At 38.0% G+C, this 22,237-nt stretch overlaps 1 protein-coding gene across 4 annotated transcripts in view; it reads right to left on the bottom strand.

The window, feature by feature from the left end:
- Positions 1-22,237, bottom strand: part of LOC110448734 (neuronal calcium sensor 2-like) — a 126,984-nt gene that overhangs the window by 50,120 nt on the left and 54,627 nt on the right. For 2 of the 4 annotated variants that reach the window (XM_021495131.1, XM_021495150.1), the window contains one exon: positions 1,927-2,016. The gene's annotated coding sequence lies outside the window, so the exon portion shown is untranslated. Of the gene's footprint in view, positions 1-1,926; positions 2,017-2,582; positions 2,851-4,522; positions 4,542-22,237 lie in introns of those variants that run through there. The other 2 variants (XM_021495160.1, XM_021495140.1) reach the window with 2 other exon arrangements.

Raw genomic sequence — 22,237 nt, 5'->3', positions numbered from 1 at the left:
GGTAGAGTCTACTAAAGTTACATAGGGATGAAATTAAGGGTTAGTACAGCAATACTGCTGTAGATAAGTAACAAGAAGCCGCTTCCTCATGCATTGTCCAAGAAGTGTTTGTATAGTTCCAAAGCATCATGAATCCTCATACAAGTATTTGAGTGCGCGAGCCTCTAGTCTACCTCCAAACCACGGTAAATTGTCCAGGAAGTATTTGTGCGCGCCCCCTTCCATCACTTAAAAGCATCTTGAATTCTCCCCTCTTCCTCTAAAGCAGACCACAGTTTTATCTGATGTACTGGACATGGGCTCCAATTGCTATTTTTTCCATTCTTCTGAAGAGATGTTTATAGCAGAAATTGGTTTAACATATTAACTTTAACTCTCAGAAACCATACATAATTGGCCACCCCAACCTGACTTCTTAAGACGTGGTATATAAGTATTTTAAGCTGCAAACAAGGTGCATTCTTCATCACTAGAAGCTACAAAACGGTATTATAAGTGATCTGATTCAAACCCGTTTTCCAATATGGGTAATAAAATAATACCGGAGACCACCTGACCCACGCAGACTGATCATCACAGGCGTTCAGCTTCCTTCTACTCCGTATGATCTATATGTGTAAATTCATTTTGATTGATCAAGCAAAAAATCTGGATATAAATACCATTTTATAAGCAGATCTTCCCGGTATTACATATTCCGGCTGTACACTATTAAACCAAGGCTAGGCATTCATTTATTTTGATCGATCAGCACAAAGCAAATATAGGTACCACATTAAATGTAATAAGTGGCGCCCTCTGTAGGCACCTCAATGCAGCCTCCCTCAGACTTGTACAGGCATTAAGAGAGAGCGGCACCGCCATCTAATCATATTCACCACCCAGGAGAGCACGGGTCCTGGCTCGGTAGTTTTTGGGTGATTATGGTACGATACAGCTGATACTAGTTTGTATTACATCCGTCTTTAATTCAGTGAAAGAATGCATTTTCATCAATCAAGTCGACTGAAGATAAGACTAAATACACGAATGACTGCATTTAGCTCTCTCACGATCTTCGGCGAGATTACAGGTATAACGTCTGATTGAAGTTAAGAATGAAAGGTATGTGAAATCAGCTGAGTTAATTTAGACAGAAACTCTAGTATAATGATTTATAGAGACCGATTTATGAATCAATACATCTGTATGGTAATCTATATCAGTTTGTAAGCTATACATCCAGTTTTACTAGACTCTGCCATCTCACGTCATGTAGCCGCATCTTTCTGGCAGTACACTTGATAGTGGCAAGTTGTACATCAAATTAAAAATGAACATCATAAACTCATATTTTCTATTGGTTATGAAACGCACTTTGGTAACCCTTGACCTTGTACGTTACCATCAATTACAAATACTACCCAGATCAGAGCTAGAATTTGAGAGATATCTTTTATGAAGTAAAACCAGTTAGATCTCAGGTATGCTATCAATGACAGGCGGGCAGACGACAGGGTTGTCAATTTTGTTTAAGGAATTAATAACCAAATTTCTGAGAGGATATCGGTTCCTGTAAATGGTTGATCAAGTGTTCTGATCTGGGCGTCATCTTCTGATCTGGGCGTCATCCTCTACTTTTCATGCCAAGAACCTGTTGTCAACATAGTGTTTAGTAACACTATTAGTGTGAACCCTTAAAGACAAATAGCCCCGACCACGGATAATTTAAATCATGTGAATCTGTGGCCATTGTGACTTTTGCCAGCTGACAATTAGGTTAGGTGGCCTGGCGAGTACGTCTGATCAGTGCGGTCAATCGCCGGCGTATACTAGCACCGCATCACCTGATTAAGGCCACATAACAGTGCTCGCAGGGAATGACTGTATTGTCTACGGCTCCTCATTTGATCAGGCGAGAGTCCGCTAAACAGCTTAAACCCTTACCTTCCGACTTCAGCAAACAATGCCACTTAATCACACTTGGTCCCAATCAAACTGTCACTCAAGTGGCATCAACTGATCACCATGCACAACCTACAAAACAAAGAGAGGCTGGCATTATCACAAAATACAGGACAAATGTGCCAAAAGCAGGCTTTAAAAGCACTACAGGACAAATGTGACATTGTAATACATTATAGGACAAAATTAAGTCTGACAATATAACACAATTCAGGACAAACGTATCATAGGCTGGCAATATAACACAATATAGGACAAATGTTTACAGAGGCTGGCAATATTTAACACAATACAGGACAAACGTATCATAGGCTGGCAATATAACACAATATAGGACAAAAGTTAACAGAGGCTGGCAGTATATAACACAATATAGGACAAATGTTTACAGAGGCTGGCAATATATAACACAATACAGGACAAATGTATCATAGGCTGGCAATATAACACAATATAGAACAAAAGTTAATGGAGGCTGACACTAAATCATGATATAGGAACACATATATATATATATATAAACATTAGAGAGCCGTGACATTGAAGTGACTCCCTGTCCTCCTCCTTTATAGTGACATTTTCCCCTCACTTTTCCTCCCCACATCCTCCCGCTGTTTCCAGCTCGCCTCTCTACTCACCAGCCATTCATCAGGAGTTACCAGTACGACGACTTAATGACGAGATAAAAGTACACACAAGTTTTATAGTTTTTGAGAGTGTACTCTACTTGTTTTGCTAACATTAATGATCTTGTTTCATGTTTGCCATCGAACCTTACGCCGATCCCTGGCCCCTCTTACAGCTGCACAAAGCATGCCATTTAACTAAGTGCATCACAAACACACACACTGTCTGAGCCGGTGCACTCAAGTATTGCTACAAACACACCATCCTCCCTCAAGTATGGGTAAAAACAACACCCTCCTTTTCTCAAATACAAACAACACCAACAGCCTCTTTCAAATATTGTTACAAACAATAAACAGCATCCCTAAAACACTGTTAAAATTTAATATACATTCCCCAAATATTACCAATAGCAACAAGGCTTTGCAAATAATACAAAACCCTGTCAGTATACACAATAGTCATTAATATCCATCTAGCAACTGCACTCTTTGATGATCAATTTCCTCTTTATATCTTTCCTTTTTATTCCAAATTTAATCATTTTAATTTATGAAAGGTTAGCGATTTTTTAGGGTAAAAAAGAAGTTCTATAAATAGCAAATGATAATGGCTTATGACCTTGACCTTGACAATAATGTCCAGATATTCAAGGTATTTCATTATACTTCACTATTGTACAAAGTTATTTCAAAATCTGTTATGAAATAATAAGTCTCTACAGAGGACAACAAAACAATCATAATTAGTCATGGTGACCTTGACCTTGACCCCCTGAAACACGAACATCCTTGAAGTATTGTCATACAAGATCTTATATGAAATTTGATCACAATCATTCAGAAATGAAGTGACTGGAATGTTGATAAAATGTTCAACAGGTGTGTATAGGAAGGAAACACTATATCCCTCCATGTATAGGAAGGGAACACTATATCCCTCCATGTATACGAAGGGAACACTATATCCCTCCATGTATACGAAAGGAACACTATATCCCTCCATGTATACCAAGGGAACACTATATCCCTCCATGTATACAAAGGAAACACTATATCCCTTCTTGTATATGAAGAAAACACTATATCCCTCCATGTATACGAAGGAAACACTATATCCCTCCATGTATAAGAAGGGAACACTATATCCCTCCATGTATACGAAGGGAACACTATATCCCTCCATGTATACGAAGGGAACACTATATCCCTCCATGTATACGAAAGGAACACTATATCCCTCCATGTATACAAAGGAAACACTAAATCCCTCCATGTATAGGAAGGGAACACTATATCCCTCCATGTATACAAAGGAAACACTATATCCCTCCTTGTTTACAAAGGAAACACTACATCCCTCCATGTATATGAAGGAAACACTATATCCCTCCATGTACAGGAAGGGAACACTATATTCCTCCATGTATACAAAGGAAACACTATATCCCTCCATGTATACAAAGGGAACACTATATCCCTCCATGTATACAAAGGTAACACTATATCCCTCCATGTATAGGAAGGAAACACTATATCCCTCCATGTATACGAAGGGAACACTATATCCCTCCATGTATACCAAGGGAACACTATATCCCTCCATGTATACAAAGGGAACACCATATCCCTCCATGTATACAAAGGAAACACTATATCCCTCCTTGTATACCAAGGGAACACTATATCCCTCCATGTACAGGAAGGGAACACTATATTCCTCCGTGTATACAAAGGGAACACTATATCCATCCATGTATACGAAGGGAACACTATCCCTCCATGTATAGAAGGGAACACTATCCCTCCGTGTATAGAAGGGAATACTATTCCTCCGTGTATAGAAGGGAACACTATCCCTCCGTGTATAGAAGGGAACACTATCCCTCCGTGTATAGAAGGGAACACTATCCCTTCGTGCTTGACCTGGTAGTGAGGGGATAGTACTATACCTCTGCATTCCTACAGATAAGTATATAACATGGTGGAGTATGTGTGGAATCAGCCTGGTGTCTATGTAATGATACCATGATGACACACAATTATTAGCTCTATAAAAGTGTCAAGTGATCTCTGCTCTTGTCATACAACCTACAGACAAGCCTGGAATGTTTGTAAAGAAGGGTCCGATTTTTTCCTCCTTTTTTCTAGCGAATAAACAGGAATGTGACGGCCAATATTTACTTTCTGTCTATGTTATATGTAGATATATATACAACACACATTATGATGTAATGATGAACTATATGTAACTTAACCCTGTAAATTCTGTCAGTTCTCTACTGCATAACTGCAGTGTCTGTCACTGTATTTAAATGTTGTTTATAAACTGATCAGCTGAAAAACTTAAAAGTTAATAAAAGAATTTGAATTTGTCTACAGCAGTAAGATGGATGATCTTGCTTTTCAAATTTAAAAATAAAATAAAAATTGATACCACGGTATATAAGATGGGAATAATATGATTTATGAGACAATTTCGTGTACTTTGATATGATTGTATCAATCTGTAGCCCTGTCGGTTGTGATCATGCAAAGCATGAACATGATTTTACAAAGTGGTTGGAGACCTACTGACCAGGCCCTACAGATCCCACGGAGAGTAATCCCAAGTCCCGAGTCCACTAACGAGGTGAGTAAGCAAAATGGATTTCTGGGCTTTCTAGGACAATGAAGACAAATGATGTCTTTCCTGACTGTGATATCCAGTAAGTCAGAGCTCAGCCGTTCACCAGTGGAACACCTAATTTGTGACAATTTACGAATTCTATTTCCAACACATGAGACACAGCTTCTCTTTTTAAATCGCACAGGCATACATTAATTCACAGGAATCCAGATTCTATCTGCAGACATCAAAAATTGAAAAGTTAGCATTCTTGGACACCTCCAATTTTATCGTGAATTTTATGATGGTACACCAAAATTTGGGTAATGCAGGGTATGGATATTTGTTTTCAGAATGGATGTTTCAGCCATGAAGTGTTTAATTAGCTAATTACTGTACAGGCTGAACCAATTTCCGCCATTGTTAAGTTGTTATTTTGAAATGTTGATGCGCAGTTTCATCTTTTACAGCCAGAACCAATCTCCGCCATCGTTAAGTTGTTATTTTGAAATGTAGGCTCACAATTTTATCTTTCATATCATGGTTTTGAAATAAACCGATCCTCAGACAGCTTGAGAGAGTTTAAATCCTACTAACTAATCACAATGGAGCTCCCATACCTATCTATCACTGATGGTCTCATCACATTTAAGATTAATTCATAAATCTGGCAAAATTTATACAAAGGCCTACAATGTTAAATTCCTTATGACAAAGAATAATCCTTGTCTATTAAGGTTAAAGGGAGGGGGCACAAACTTCTTTTCAAGACATTGAATTCCCCTTTGGCCTAGGGATGTTCATACCAATTATAGCCGAAATCTCTGGACTAGTAGTCTATTGAAGAAAAAGCTAAGTAAGGACAAAGTATATTAGATGAAAGAATGTTTACTTTATTAAATTAATAATGAATCATATGTATTTCTCCTCTAACCTTAATAATCAATTTCTATGTATTTTTTTGCCTTATTGTAGCCACTTTGAGGTCAGTAAGTAGCTGGTGGTTCTCCAGACCCCTGTGTGTGTAATGAAGCATGGACTTACATGATAATTACAGCCCAGTAATTGGATGCACACATTCAGTATTGACTATACCTACAGCCCAGGAATTTGGTGCACACATTCAGTATGGACCATACCTACAGCACAGTACCTGGGTGCACACATTCAGGGTGGACTTTACCTACAGCACACTAATTTGGTGCACACATTCGGTGTTGACTATACCTACAGCCCACTAATTGGGTGCCCACATTCAGTGTGGACTTTCCTTATTGTAGCCACTTTGAGGTCAGTAAGTAGCTGGTGATTCTCCAGACCCCTGTGTGTGTAACGAAGCATGGACTTACATGATAATTACAGCCCAGTAATTGGATGCACACATTCAGTGTGGGCTATACCTACAGCACAGTACCTGGGTGCACACATTCAATGTGGACTATCCCTACAGCACAGTAACTGAGCGCACACATTCAGTGTGGTCTTTACCTACAGCCCAGGAATTTGGTGCACACATTCGGTGTGGACTATACCTACATCCCAATAATTGGGTGCATACATTCAATGTGGACTATACCTTCAGCACAGTAACAGGGTGCCCACATTCAGTGTGGACTTTCCTTATTGTAGCCACTTTGAGGTCAGTAAGTAGCTGGTGGTTCTCCAGACACCTGTGTGTGTAATGAAGCATGGACTTACATGATAATTCCAGCCCAGTAATTGGATGCACACATTCAGTATTGACTATACCTACAGCACAATAATTGGGTGCATACATTCAGTGTTGACTATCCCTACAGCCCAGTAATTGGATGCACACATTCAGTGTTCACTATACCTACAGCCCACTAATTGGGTGCCCACATTCAGTGTAGACTATACCGACAGCAGTTACTGGGTGCACACATTCAGTGTGGACTTTACCTACAGCCCAGTAATTTGGTGCACACATTCAGTGTGGACTATACCTACAGCACAGTAACTGGGTGCACACATTCAGTGTGGACTATACCTACAGCCCAGTAATTGGGTGCACACATTCAGTGTAGACTATACCTACAGCACAGTTACTGGGTGCACACATTCAGTGTGGAATAGACCCACAGCACAGTAATTGGGTGCACACATTCAGTGTGGACTATACCTACAGCACAGTAACTGGGTGCACACATTCAGTGTGGACTATCCCTACAGCACAGTAACTGGGTGCACACATTCAATGTGGACTATACCTAGAACACAGTAATTGGGTGCACACATTCAGTGTGGACTAGACCTACAGCCCAGTAATTAGGTGCACACATTCAGTGTTGACTAGACCTACAGCCCAGTAACTGGGTGCACACATTCAGTGTGGACTATCCCTACAGCACAGTAACTGGGTGCACACATTCATTGTGGACCATACCTACAGCACAGTAACTGGATGCACACATTCAGTGTGGACTATACCTACAGCACAGTAACTGGGCGCACACATTCAGTGTGGACTTTACCTACAGCACAGTAATTGGGTGCACACATTCAGTGTGGACTTAACCTACAGCACAGTAATTGGGTGCACACATTCAGTGATAAATACCCCCTATAAAACAGTACATCTCAAATGCTTACACAAAAATAAACACACTGACAAAATCTCTGGCAGCACCTGCTGAAACCTGATAATGATTCATAAACAAATATAAACAACATATGTCTGTGATTAAATCAGTGTCTGCAGACATAATCCTCTTCCCTATCCTTCTACAATACAATTTGGCAAAAATCATGGTGTTTTTCTCTCATTCCTTTGCTCCACCGAGGAACTTTCAGGATCTCAGTTTGAAAAAATATCTGCATTACTGGTGCAAATCTGTTCCTTTTCGACCTCTGAATCATCATGGGGTTTTAAATGGGTTGCTTGACTGCAAACAATATCTGGTGTCGTATTCCTTCTCATCATATTCCACTGTATACAGGTATGCTTCAGTTATAAGGCATTAACTTCTTGTGCAGATAGAGCCTTTTTTCTATCATTAATCTGCTTTACCTTATCAATACGTATCAGTTGGCCATCAAATCCATTCACTTTCAAGCTAGACAAGATGCTATGATAAGTGATCGATGATGACTATCGGCGCCAGGATAACAATTTGGCAGTCAGCCTTTTTTAAATGTCAGAACTGACAGGAACATTATTGAACCGAGGTCTTTCATGGCCATCTGCACAAACAGTTGAGCCATGCAACAATGTACTAATCATTGGTTTGCCCTGTGTGATTGTCTTTCCAAAATGCTTACACAAAAACAGGAATTTTGGATTATCTCCCCTTTTTCTTAAAACTGCGATGTCTCCATTACACACACAGCCCCTCTTTAATATGTCATCTACCATAATTCTATAATGATTTTCCTACTAAATTTGTTTGTTTATTCTTCGGGTAGTATTCTTTTTTTGGCAGCAAATCATTAACCCGAATTATTGTTTCCCCTTTCCACCAAAGACCCTTATGATTATCTCCCCTTTCCTCATTATACCCTTATGATTACCTTTCCTTTGTTCCAATGACCCAATGAGTATCTCCCCTTCCCCAATAATACCCTTATGATTACCTCCCCTTCCCTCCAATGACCCAAATGATTATCTTCCCTTCCCCCATAATACCCTTATGATTACCTAAACTTCCCTCCAAAGACCCTAATTATTATCCCCCCTTTCTTCCAATGACCTCCACCCCAATTATTATCTCCCCTTTCCTCATAATACCCTGATTACCTCCCCTTCCTTCCAATGGCCCCTCACAATGATTACCTCCCCTTCCCTCCTAAAGTGTTCCAATTGGACAAAGTGAAGTGATATATACCAGTGAGGCCTATTGACACTTACATCCTAATCAAATAAGGTAACTGACTTCCATCAAGTTGTCACTTGTTTGTCAATTTATACAGTCAATCTAGCATGCCCTCATAACAAATATCAATTTTCCCAAACAAAGCCAGACTCATTGCCAAGTAATACACCATGTTATAGTATCTTAACCCTGTAACCATTCCACAACAAAGTAGTTTTCTTTCCCCTTTAGTATTTGGGTAGATAAATGGAACTTCTTTTAACATTGTTTTCTCCATGTGCCCTATTTATAGACTTACTGTAGCCTTGTTCTCATGAATATTGAGGACTGGATAAGTTACCGTGAAAAATCCAATTTGTATTACAAAATCCATTTCGGTGTAATTTTTTTTCTCTCTCTCTCTTCCTTTCTGTACCACAAGATAACCCAATTCATCATTTCATGTACTTTTCCGTGTTTTTTTCTTCTGAACTCAATTTGCATTGCGCGAGCTGCTCGAGAATCTAAAGTACATCCAGCAGCATCACCTAACACTTCTCCGAGGATGGTTAACATTGCTTAGAAATAGATTTCTGAGACAAAGTGCTGCAACAGCATCCGCAGCATCAGACATGTGTTGTTTGTGTCAGCAGCCTACTTACTCAGACACAGGTTCCTGCTAATTTTCAGTAAGGTTTCCCTGCTTAAGACATACAAAATATTTTGATTATTTTCCCACCATCAAAAGAAGTTCTGAACTTCCAATAAATACCACCTGCGAGTGAAAAACAAAGTCCATGAATAGAACAGAAAATGTTTCAATCTTAATTCGGACCCAAAGTAGATTGCTGCATTTAGTCAGACCACACAAAGAAACCAGCTAGAACTGGGTTTTAAAGCGATTTTTGAAAATATGGAAATGTTTCTGAGCTAATAAATTTTGTATGATACTGTCTTACTGTGTTATGTATTTCTATATGACAGTTTTTTTGTGTTATGTATTTCTATATGCCAGTGTTTCTGTGCTAAAATCTATTACTGTTTCTGTGCTCTAAATATCGTTAAATGATTTTTTTTGTGTGCTTCATATCTCTCTAAGACAGTGTTCCTGTTCTATGAACCTCTGTATTAAGCTGTTTCTAATGCGCTAAATAAATCCACGAGTGTTTCTGTGCTAAATATTTATGATTGTGCTTCTAAATCAAACTATTTCTGTGCTTAATATCTCTATATCAAACTGTTTCTGTGCTAAATATATATACTTTTGCTTCTGTGCTAACTATCTTTATACGAAACTATTTCTGTGCTAAATATCTCTATTTTAATGCATTAAAACAAGTATTGCATGACAATTACACTTTATAGTACCTAAAATCAGTAGGAAACCATCAATGGAGGCCCACGTAAAAGTGAACGTAACAGTTGGTTAGCGTTACACAGTGATAAGACAGAGCGACTGTTGCTCTCTGTTTTTCTTTTCATAAGTTCCCGTTTTTCTCTCTAATTAGATATAATTGCAGGGCAGCGTGTGCGTGATATTTTAGGTTAACTTTTGGCAATTTCTTCTCTTCATTCTGAACCGTGGCTTAAGCTACATAACAGAAGGAGGTAGATTGCGAGCTATCCGATGTTTCATTAGGACTAGAGAGGCTACACCTGAAAACACAGCGTGGGACTTGATGATGGGCAATGTGTTCCCTGATACAGAAAGTTGCTCCTGTCATGCTCCGTAGCTTTTTATCTTTCTATTACGATTTTATCAATCACATAAACAATCGCATAACATAAACTTCGGCATTTCATAAAAAAAGATTATCTGTAGCACTTATAGTTATCTGAATGTTGCACCAGTAAACGTGTCCTGCACCAGGTTATAAAAGTGATGTCTGTGATGTACGAGGTCCGGGTCTTCCATTCACACAGGGAAGGTGTACAATCTCCAGAGCATTACTAACTACAATGCTACAGTAAGTGGGAGTGTTATACCATGGCTGTATCAATACAGTGTCGTCAATACCACACACAAGCTGTTACCGCTCTAATGTTCAGTTTACATGATCAAGTCAATAACGGCTAACTAATCATCCCACCTGTTGCCCACATTGTAGATCATTTCACGATATCACATAAGTGATAGACAATAAATAGCTTATTAGTTTAATTAGTGAAAATCTGGATTCTCAATGCAAACCTAAATAGAAATTCATTTCTCTTAATATATATATTTACCAATTATATATATATGGACTTGTGTTGAGGTGAATATGTGGTTATATAGACCTGAAAAAGTGATATTGACCCAAACAAAGGTTTGTTTTAGACATTTTCTGTCCTTAGTCTATAATTATTATCTACCCTCATGATTTGTTATTCATCCAGTTCTTGTTCAATATCACTTTCTCAGATCCATATTTAACCACATATTCACCAATAATTAAAGTCTTTAATTGCTATATTAGATGCTAAATATGTTTTAATCTTTAAACAAGATGGAACTATTAAAATTGTCAGGAGGAATACACTGCTTTTAGCAGAGGACATAGTGACATTACAATTGAGATGCCGTCAATGAGTGAATATTAACCTCCTGTTTCTAAAAATAGAAACATTGCGTCAATATCACAAATCAAGATTAATCAGATAATTCAGATGATTTTAACAGCATCTACATGTAATGTGAAAATTCCTTATCTCGATATCCCAGTCTTAGCTCCCCGAGAGTTCTTCTTTATACATGTTACCCCGGCCTGGTTTACTTTATACCGAGTCAACTACCTGTTACATTGAACTACAGCAAACCTTTCTTCCAACAAGTACTTTCTATCCATCACCATTACCCTAAATACCACGTAATATACCCTCTGTCATGCGATACATTTGAGGTCAAACCTGTTGGAAACAAAACTCAAATGAAATCATTAGTGCTTATAATTGTAGCTGTTTTTATGATCTCAGATATGACTGATGTGAAGGAGATGAACTAATTGGTCAGTCATATCATCCTTAAGCTTCGTTAGAGATCAGCCGATTAACTGTCTGGTGATCTCAAGTCTAGCAGCAGGTTTACGTGTAGTTAATATCTTCTCAGAGGTACTTTCCCAGAAGTGATTAACATTTGGAAGATAAATGTAAGAAAATACTGTATGCTGGGAAGTGTTTGTTGCAGTTGAACTTTTTTTTGCCTATATTTGCCCTCCGTGATGAGGGTGAATTTATCCTTATAGTGAATATAAGTAACCAACATAATATCATACAGTTATTAAATGTGAAAGACGAAATCAACTCTGGGCAAAAATTGATTTTATGGGCAAAGGTCAAAAGTTTGAATTGGCAAAAAAAAAAATCAGTATACAGTATATTTTTTGGCTTGATATGACTGAAACAGGTTTATAAATTGAGTTATGCATTTGATTCCTTTTTAAAATCTGGTACCTTTTCCAAACTTCAAAACACAACTGACCAAAGAATGTACCTCTGTAGTTTTTGTTTCAGAAGATTACATGAAGAATAAGTATACACCAAAACAAATTCCTTAAAGTATTCCCAAATTGGCACTTTACAAAAATTATACTTCGTTACAGAATAAGTTTTCTTACTCCAGAAAGAAGAAAATTTCTACAGCATTGAACGTGCAGTATGATGATAGTATTTGAACTATCATCAGAAGGCCCTTGGGTCATGGCGATGGAAATAATGGATTATTTGATATAATTTTCATTTATTTGATCTGGTATGATTCTTACAATGAGGATGATCTCACAAAAGGAATCTACAACATCCCGTTTAGAAATGATTGTGCAACTAATAGAAGTGGTATAAGCGTGGTATAGGGTGGTCGGGTGGTGCAGTGGATAGCACACTTGCCTTTCACCAAGGCGGCCGAGGTTTGATTCCCTGAATGGACGTGAAAAGGTACCGGGTCACCTGTTTAACCACATGGGGTTTCTCCGGGTATTCCGGTTTCCTCCCACAATAAGACCCCCTGCGTGCTAACATTCGGGCCAACAAGAGTGATTAATATAAGTTGCAATGACTTGTTTCATAATTATTGTAAAATAAATAAAGTTTATTTATTTATTTATGGTATAAGCGTAGTTAATATACACTCACACGACAAATTGGTGGAATGAATGTACCTCAGAAAGGGGAGTGCATGTTTGTGTGAAGTAAAATATGTACATGACATGTAGTTTACTGTCCTTTTTCCTTTGAGACTAGTTGCAGTCATTTTCTACACAAACGTTTTATGCCAAATGAAAACAATGTAATTTGCAAAATGGTCCAACTCTTGTAAAACTTGATGCTGGATACTGATATCACAATAAGAGAATCTTCATCGAATATTCACGACATGGACAAACTTCCAAAGCATTTGGTTAAAACGGCTCGGCAAGTTAAATGCATTCACAAGAAAGTGTTATGACAAGGGAAGAAAATCTAAATTGCAAAAGACCAAAAACCATGATAAAATTTACTTGGGAACCCTTTGACACATACAAAGTTTCATAACATTCAGTTAAACAAACTGTGGAACTAGTTGTGTTCACAAAAAGGCGTTACATCAAGGGCAAAATCTACGTCGCAAAGAGCAATAACTTGCATACAAATTGAAACAGGATCCTGGTTTTAGGATACGTGAATCTTCATATCATACCTGTGACCACTACAAAGTTCATAACATTTGGTTGAAAACTGTAAGAAACTTGACAGACATGTTAATGAAGCTAGTAGGTTTCATGCAATCCTGGATTCACTTTCAGTAAAATTTAGTTGGCATGCACAGGTAATCAGCCAACCTCGACCAATCAGAAAGTCAACTGAATACTAACCTAGGCATAGACAATCAGTTAGATGGTTACCTTCTTAAAGACATTCTATCTAGTGACAGACAATAACCATTAGGTCGGTTGACATTGACCATTAGCTCTGATGACATTGACCATTAGATCTGATGATGTTGACCATTTGATCTATTGATGTTGACCATTAGATCTGATGACATTGACCATAAGATCTGATGACATTGACCATTTGATCAATTGACATTGACCATTAGATCTGATGACATTAACCATGAGATCTGATGACATTGACCATAAGATCTGATGACATTGGCCACTATATCTGATGACACTGACCATAAGATCTGATGACACCGAACATTAGATCTGATGACATTGACCATTAGATCTGATGACAATGACCATAGATCTGATGACACTGACCATTAGCTCTGATGACATTGACCATAAGATCTGATGAAATTGATCATAAGATCTGATGACATTGACCATTAGATCTGATGACATTGACCATTAGATCCGATGACATTGACCATTTGATCTGATGACATTGACCATTAGATCTGATGACACTGACCATAAGATCTGATAACATTGACCATAAGACCTGATGACATTGAGTTTTAGTTCTGATGATATTGACCACTAGATCTGATGACATTGAGTATTAGTTCTGATGATATTGACCATTAGATCTGATGACATTGACCATAAGATCTGATGACATTGACCATAAGATCTGATGACATTGACCATTAGATCTGATGACACTGACCATTAGATCTAATGACATTGACCATTAGATCTGATGACACTGACCATAAGATCTGATGACAATGACCATTAGATCTGATGACAATGACCATTAGATCTGATGACAATGACCATAAGATCTGATGACACTGACCATTAGATCTGATGACATTTACCATAAGATCTGATGACACTGACCATTAGATCTGATGATATTGACCACAAGATCTGATGACATTGACCATTAGATCTGATGACATTGACCATTAAATGCTTCAATGTCCTTCAGTTTTATTTGTAATACAGAATTCTTCCAAAATATACGAAAACCTTTTTATTGTTACTGTATGCATGTAAGAAGGATGTAAACTAAGTACCTATGCTGTTTTTATTGCCTGCTCCATTTCACATCCCAGAGGAGGATTTGGGTGTCAGAAGTGGTTAAGGTTTAAAAGCCACCTCGTAAAACTAACCTAAATTATAAATATTTCACCCATCATTAGTGGCAAACTGTAACATTTCATAGTTCGAAAATCAATAAGGAAAAAAATCTGGAACTGAACGAGCTGTACTGAGGAGCAACAAAATGGTAGTCAACGCGCAGAAACAGGAGCGGATCTGCCACTAACGTTGTCTTACTGAAATGCAAATTTCAGCTTCCAAAACCTTTCTGAATACTGCCAACCCTCATTAAAATGCATCATGTCTTGCAACGGCTAGCAGATATGATTCATGGGAAACTTTTTAAATGGTAAAAATGCCTTCCAACAGCAATTCTGAACAAACAGGTCACATCAGCTATATACCAGAGGATGTGTCACATCAGCTATATACCAGAGCATGTGTCTCATCAGCTATATACCAGAGGATGTGTCACATCAGATATATACCAGAGGATGTGTCACATCAGCCATATACCAGAGGATGAGTCTCATCTACTATATACCAGAGGATGTGTCACATCAGCTATATACCAGAGGATGTGTCTCATATACTATATACCAGAGGATGTGTCACATCAGTTATATACCAGAGGATGTGTCACACCAGCTATATACCAGAGGATGTGTCACATCAGCTATATACCAGAGAATGTGTCAAGTCATTTAACAATCACCTGGTTATGCATCATTACTTTCCTAAACAAAAATCTCCAGTCTGAAAAAAGGGAAAAAATCTAAAAAGAAAACCAAAATATATTTTAATTCTGGCTTCACTGTTTCAATGTTAGCCCCAAACTAACTCTACTGCGTAAACTTTTAGCATACTAGCACACATATTGAATAATTGGCAAAGCCTTAACATAACTTACCCCAAACTTTTGTCAACTTAGGTTTAAAACCGGTGAAAAATGTTGAAAAAATATGAAATAGTTTTCTGATTTGGCTTCACTGCATCACTATAAAAACCCAGTCATTTTTTAATTTTTTATTGCATGGCATCAACATTTGATCCTCAAAAAATATTAACCTTCATGCAAAATATTAGCAAACTAGTACAAAAACTACATTTGACTGTAACGGAACTCTCAGTGTCAAAAACTAGCCCCACCGAACAAATACGAAACAAAAGAATGGCAATCCTCTAAAACAAAACTGACTACTGGAGATGCTGATACTGATGTCAGCACTGGGGGTTACAGATAATTGGTTTCGTTAATCAGGAGTCAAAAATTTCATTATCAGATTACTAGACCTTAGGTAACTTTTGAAAAAAAACCTCTTGTAGTCTGACCTACCATATTTACCCTACAATAAACCCAGGGGATCCACACATACGTCTCTGACAGAAAGTAGGTGGATAGTAGGCTTATTACAGGACAATTGAACAGCTTTTGTAGACATTTCTTCCTAACAGCAATAATATTGGTGGGCTTATTACTGGATACATACAGGTATATTTTTAAAGTGAATATTGAAAATTTTCCCCCAATCTGACATAAAATCTACTGGGCTCTGTGCATCGAGTCCTGGGTTGGTAGAATTGCTTTTAAAAAGTCCACTATCAACAATATCACTGTCATTTGACAATATCAATTTTCAGTAAAACATATGTTTGGTGATAGACTCAAGGTTTTACATTCCTTGTGAATATCTATTTGAAATGACATTTGTGTAAAAAGATTTTACAAAACTGGAAGGCATGTTTATAAAACAACATTGTTGTAATTGTTGGTCAACGTCAGACCAACGTCACTGGATGATCTCCGCGCCCATGTTAACTCACCCATCACCATGATAAGTTTAGTCTAACAGGTAGTTAGGGATGTAAATACAAATAACATGTAATTATCAGAACACAATGGAAATACAAGTCATTCACAACAAAATTCCACGTCTATGTATTATATATAGTACCACACCGTGTCTATATACATAAACACCACACAGTGTCTATACTCTATACAGACTACACATCAGGTATACAGACTACACATCAGGTATACAGACTACACATCAGGTATAAAGACTACACATCAGGTATAAAGACTACACATCAGGTACACAGACTACACATCAGGTACACAGACTACACATCAGGTATACAGACTACACATCAGGTATACAGACTACACATCAGCGATACGATCACTACATCACCAGTGCAATCAAACTGTAGAATTTCCAGGAGACTGCAGCCTGATTAAACCAGATTATTTCACCTGGATAACACACAGTTAGTATGCACCGATAGAAACTGGATAAATCAAATCCTCCATAATATCCCATATATTCTTTGACAGCAGCAACAATGTCTTTAAACATTACTTAAGAATCCCATCCCGTTTAGAAAGAACACAAATTCACTTACAAACCTGGAGGTCAATTAATGAGGTGTAATTCCTGGTGAGCCTACCGCTGCTTACCACTGCTTATACTGCTAGCACTGCTGTGAGTATGATGAATGAGTTCTGGAAGTCTCTGGCTTACAGACCCATATCTCGCTATCAGGCAACATGTTTTACCATTAATAATGAATGCAGCATTATACTGTCCACAATCATTCTGACATGAGATTTCTTTGAGAGTCAACAACCAAGTGTTTCTGGTAACAATACAGTAAAAGTCTCCTTGGAAGGTGTAATTAGGTCTTGTATCCCCCCCCCCCCCATTATTTGTAACTACATCTTATATCTTATATATATATATATACTGTGGTTTTCTTCCTTTATTTACCTCCATGAACATTAATATCTCTCTCTCTCTCTCTCTCTCTCTCTCTCTCTCTCTCAAAGTTTACCCCTTTCTTAATACACAAATCATTTTTCTCGGGTCACAAATCCCTTTTTAAGGTCACAAGTCCCTCTCTTAGGTCATACATCTCTCTCTAAGGTCACAAATCTATCTCTTAGGTAACAAATCCCTTTCTTAGGTCACAAATCCCTTTTTAAGGTCACAAGTCCCTCTCTTAGGTCATACATCTCTCTCTAAGGTCATAAATCCCTCTCTTAGGTCACAAATCCCTCTCTTAACAGGTCACAAATAATTTTCTCAGGTCACAAATCCCTCTTTAAGGTCACAAATCTCTTTCTTAGGTCACAAATCATTTTCTTAGGTCACAAATCCCTCTCTTAGGACACAAATCCCTTTCTTAGGTCACAAATCCCTCTCTTAGGACACAAATCCCTTTCTTAGGTCACAAATCCCTCTTTAAGTTAACAAATCCCTTTCTTAGGTCACAAATCCCTCTTTAAGGTAACAAATCCCTTTCTTAGGTCACAAATCCCTCTCTTAGGTCACAAATCCCTCTCCCTAATTACAATGATAACATGGTATTTGTTGTAATGACTGTATACAGCTATTGTGTTGTTTTAGTGCTATTTGTTGCTGACAGCAATATGTCAGCTATACAATTTTTCACAAGCGATTATTTTCCTTTTCTATCGTTGTACAACATTGGCCAAGCACTAGGCTTTGATCTTGTGTTTTTGCGTTTTACTGAAGGTTTCCGGCAGGACACAGACAAACGCTGCCTGGAGCTACCCAGATTAACGGTGTTATCAGGTACGAAGTCGTCATCAGGACCAACACATGCCTGGAGTGGTCTTCAAGGAGATCTACAAATGTATCTCACAAGTATCACTAAAACATACACCATTTGATTCATTTTTAAAAGAATACTTTCAAATGTCTTAAGCGCTCAAGGCTGAGCCTGAACTGCAGCTGTTAATTCAAAATGCTTTAAAATACGATGTTCCTGACAACACGCACAGAAACCTAGACCTGATCGCTTCTAAAAGATTTGATGACAGTTGTGTTTGTATATTTAAACCTGTTGAAAGGATAGTAATCACACCACAGGAAATAAGATTATTTTTTGACAAACATCCCATTAAAGTTACATGAGCTTTAGAGAAGATGCTGAAATCTGCTATATTGTAACAAGCCATTCAGATTGATGTCTCGCCTGTGCCCGGCTTTGACATCAATGAACATGTACATTTGGTTGGTCTAGCACTAATAGTTTCAGAGAAACTAACTTAAACACAAACACTTGATGTTGATGGAGATGCTGACAAAATCAATGGACCATGAAAGGTAGGCTGCATCCAGCATTTGATGCATGGCATGAGATGTACTACCTAGGATGCATCGATGGACCAAGTTTGGTTGGTCTAGCACTTATACTTTCAGTGAAACTAACTTAAACGCAAAAACTTTATGTTGACGCCGCCGATGTCGCCGGAAATGCAACACCTTAGTCTTGCTTCCCCTACTTCGTGGAGGTGAGACAAATATTAAGTACTTTGGTTGAACCTATAGTCTGTTAACCCCAAAATGCAAATGAATCAAATACAAAACACCGTTGATCAACCAACCACTTATAATTAGTAACCACATAAAATTCATCAATTTAAGTGTGAACATTCACAGTCCAGCATTCTTAGTAACCTGTTCAGTCAACCACTAAAAGAGCCTAGCAACTGATTTACCAAACTAAATAACCAAACGAAGTTTAAAATGCATGGAAACAACCTTAAACCCAGTAATGGGAACTACCTTAAGCCCACCAAAAGTCCACTATACAAGTTACCACCAAAGTCCACTATACAAGTTACCACCAAAGTCCACTATACAAGTTACCACCAAAGTCCACTATACAAGTTACCACCAAAGTCCACTATACAAGTTACCACCAAAGTCCACTATACAAGTTACCACCAAAGTCCACTATACAAGTTACCACCAAAGTCCACTATACAAGTTACCACCAAAGTCCACTATACAAGTTACCACCAAAGTCCACTATACAAGTTACCACCAAAGTCCACTATACAAGTTACCACCAAAGTCCACTATACAAGTTACCACCAAAGTCCACTATACAAGTTACCACCAAAGTCCACTATACAAGTTACCACCAAAGTCCACTATACAAGTTACCACCAAAGTCCACTATACAAGTTACCACCAAAGTCCACTATACAAGTTACCACCAAAGTCCACTATACAAGTTACCACCAAAGTCCACTATACAAGTTACCACCAAAGTCCACTATACAAGTTACCACCAAAGTCCACTATACAAGTTACCACCAAAGTCCACTATACAAGTTACCACCAAAGTCCACTATACAAGTTACCACCAAAGTCCACTATACAAGTTACCACCAAAGTCCACTATACAAGTTACCACCAAAGTCCACTATACAAGTTACCACCAAAGTCCACTATACAAGTTACCACCAAAGTCCACTATACAAGTTACCACCAAAGTCCACTATACAAGTTACCACCAAAGTCCACTATACAAGTTACCACCAAAGTCCACTATACAAGTTACCACCAAAGTCCACTATACAAGTTACCACCAAAGTCCACTATACAAGTTACCACCAAAGTCCACTATACAAGTTACCACCAAAGTCCACTATACAAGTTACCACCAAAGTCCACTATACAAGTTACCACCAAAGTCCACTATACAAGTTACCACCAAAGTCCACTATACAAGTTACCACCAAAGTCCACTATACAAGTTACCACCAAAGTCCACTATACAAGTTACCACCAAAGTCCACTATACAAGTTACCACCAAAGTCCACTATACAAGTTACCACCAAAGTCCACTATACAAGTTACCACCAAAGTCCACTATACAAGTTACCACCAAAGTCCACTATACAAGTTACCACCAAAGTCCACTATACAAGTTACCACCAAAGTCCACTATACAAGTTACCACCAAAGTCCACTATACAAGTTACCACCAAAGTCCACTATACAAGTTACCACCAAAGTCCACTATACAAGTTACCACCAAAGTCCACTATACAAGTTACCACCAAAGTCCACTATACAAGTTACCACCAAAGTCCACTATACAAGTTACCACCAAAGTCCACTATACAAGTTACCACCAAAGTCCACTATACAAGTTACCACCAAAGTCCACTATACAAGTTACCACCAAAGTCCACTAAACAAGTTACCATCAAAGTCCACTATACAAGTTACCACCAAAGTCCACTATACAAGTTACCACCAAAGTCCACTATACAAGTTACCACCAAAGTCCACTAGACATGTTACCACCAAAGTCCACTATACAAGTTACCACCAAAAGTCCAGCTATCCACTTAACCAGTGAAGTGCAGGTGAGCAGTGAGTGATATATACAAGGGCTAAGACGCCAATGTAGGTTGATTGAACCGCATGTCTTGAGGCACAGGCAAAAATAGCCAACGAAAATGGAAAAACTATTCTGCAACAGTGGTTGTTCGATATTTCCAGCTATACATTGTGAAAGCGGAAAACAGTTATGCAGGATAATGATAGAATTACCGATATTGAGGTCCCCCCCCCCCCCCACTCCCCCTCGTCTGTTGCATCACTGTCCCCTTCCTATTCCTAACCTCACCACAGGGAGTTGTTCTCATCTATGATTAAATCTATTATTATGTAAATGTCCCCAATATTAGCTAGACAACATGACATTTCAGCCTCTATGATTGTTAAAAATCTTATCAGCCAACAATATTGCGATGAATCGACCAGAATGGAAGGACATTATCTAACACTGTATTCAAATGTCTTCCTCACCTCCAACATTTACTGAAAATCAATTCATTTTTATTTTCAGCCCCAAGCTGCTGGGATTTGAACTCTTGTTAGCTTTCCTTTTTCAAACATGTCTGATATTTATAGTTGATTCCTCAGGAAATATACCGGAAAATGTTAACTTGACACAAGTTACAGTGATTAACACTGAATAAAGCATTCTCAGACAATCACATAATACTGTCATTATCAGAGTACAATAACTTCCAGTAACACCGCTTACTGTAGAGAAAAACTCTACAATTTCTGATTTTTATTCTTTTCTTATTTCTTATCCTTGGATGACCAGGCAACACAAGCAACTTCATCAGCAGCTGTGCCTTTCTAACCATAGAGAATGACATAAAATATACCACAAAGATAAGTACAAGTGACACTATAGTAATTATACCTCTAGGTACACCTGACATTATAATTATACTTCTAGGTACACCTGACATTATAATTATACTTCTAGGTACACCTGACATTATAATTATACTTCTAGGTACACCTGACATTATAATTATACTTCTGGTACACCTGAAATTATAATCATACTTCTAGGTACACCTGGCATTATAATTATACTTCTAGGTACACCTGACATTATAATTATACTTCTAGGTACACCTGACATTATAATTATAC

Source organism: Mizuhopecten yessoensis, unplaced genomic scaffold (assembly GCF_002113885.1).
Source record: "Mizuhopecten yessoensis strain PY_sf001 unplaced genomic scaffold, ASM211388v2 scaffold431, whole genome shotgun sequence".
NCBI classification, from domain to species: Eukaryota; Metazoa; Mollusca; class Bivalvia; order Pectinida; family Pectinidae; genus Mizuhopecten; species Mizuhopecten yessoensis.
This window is presented reverse-complemented; position numbering and strand designations above follow the sequence as displayed.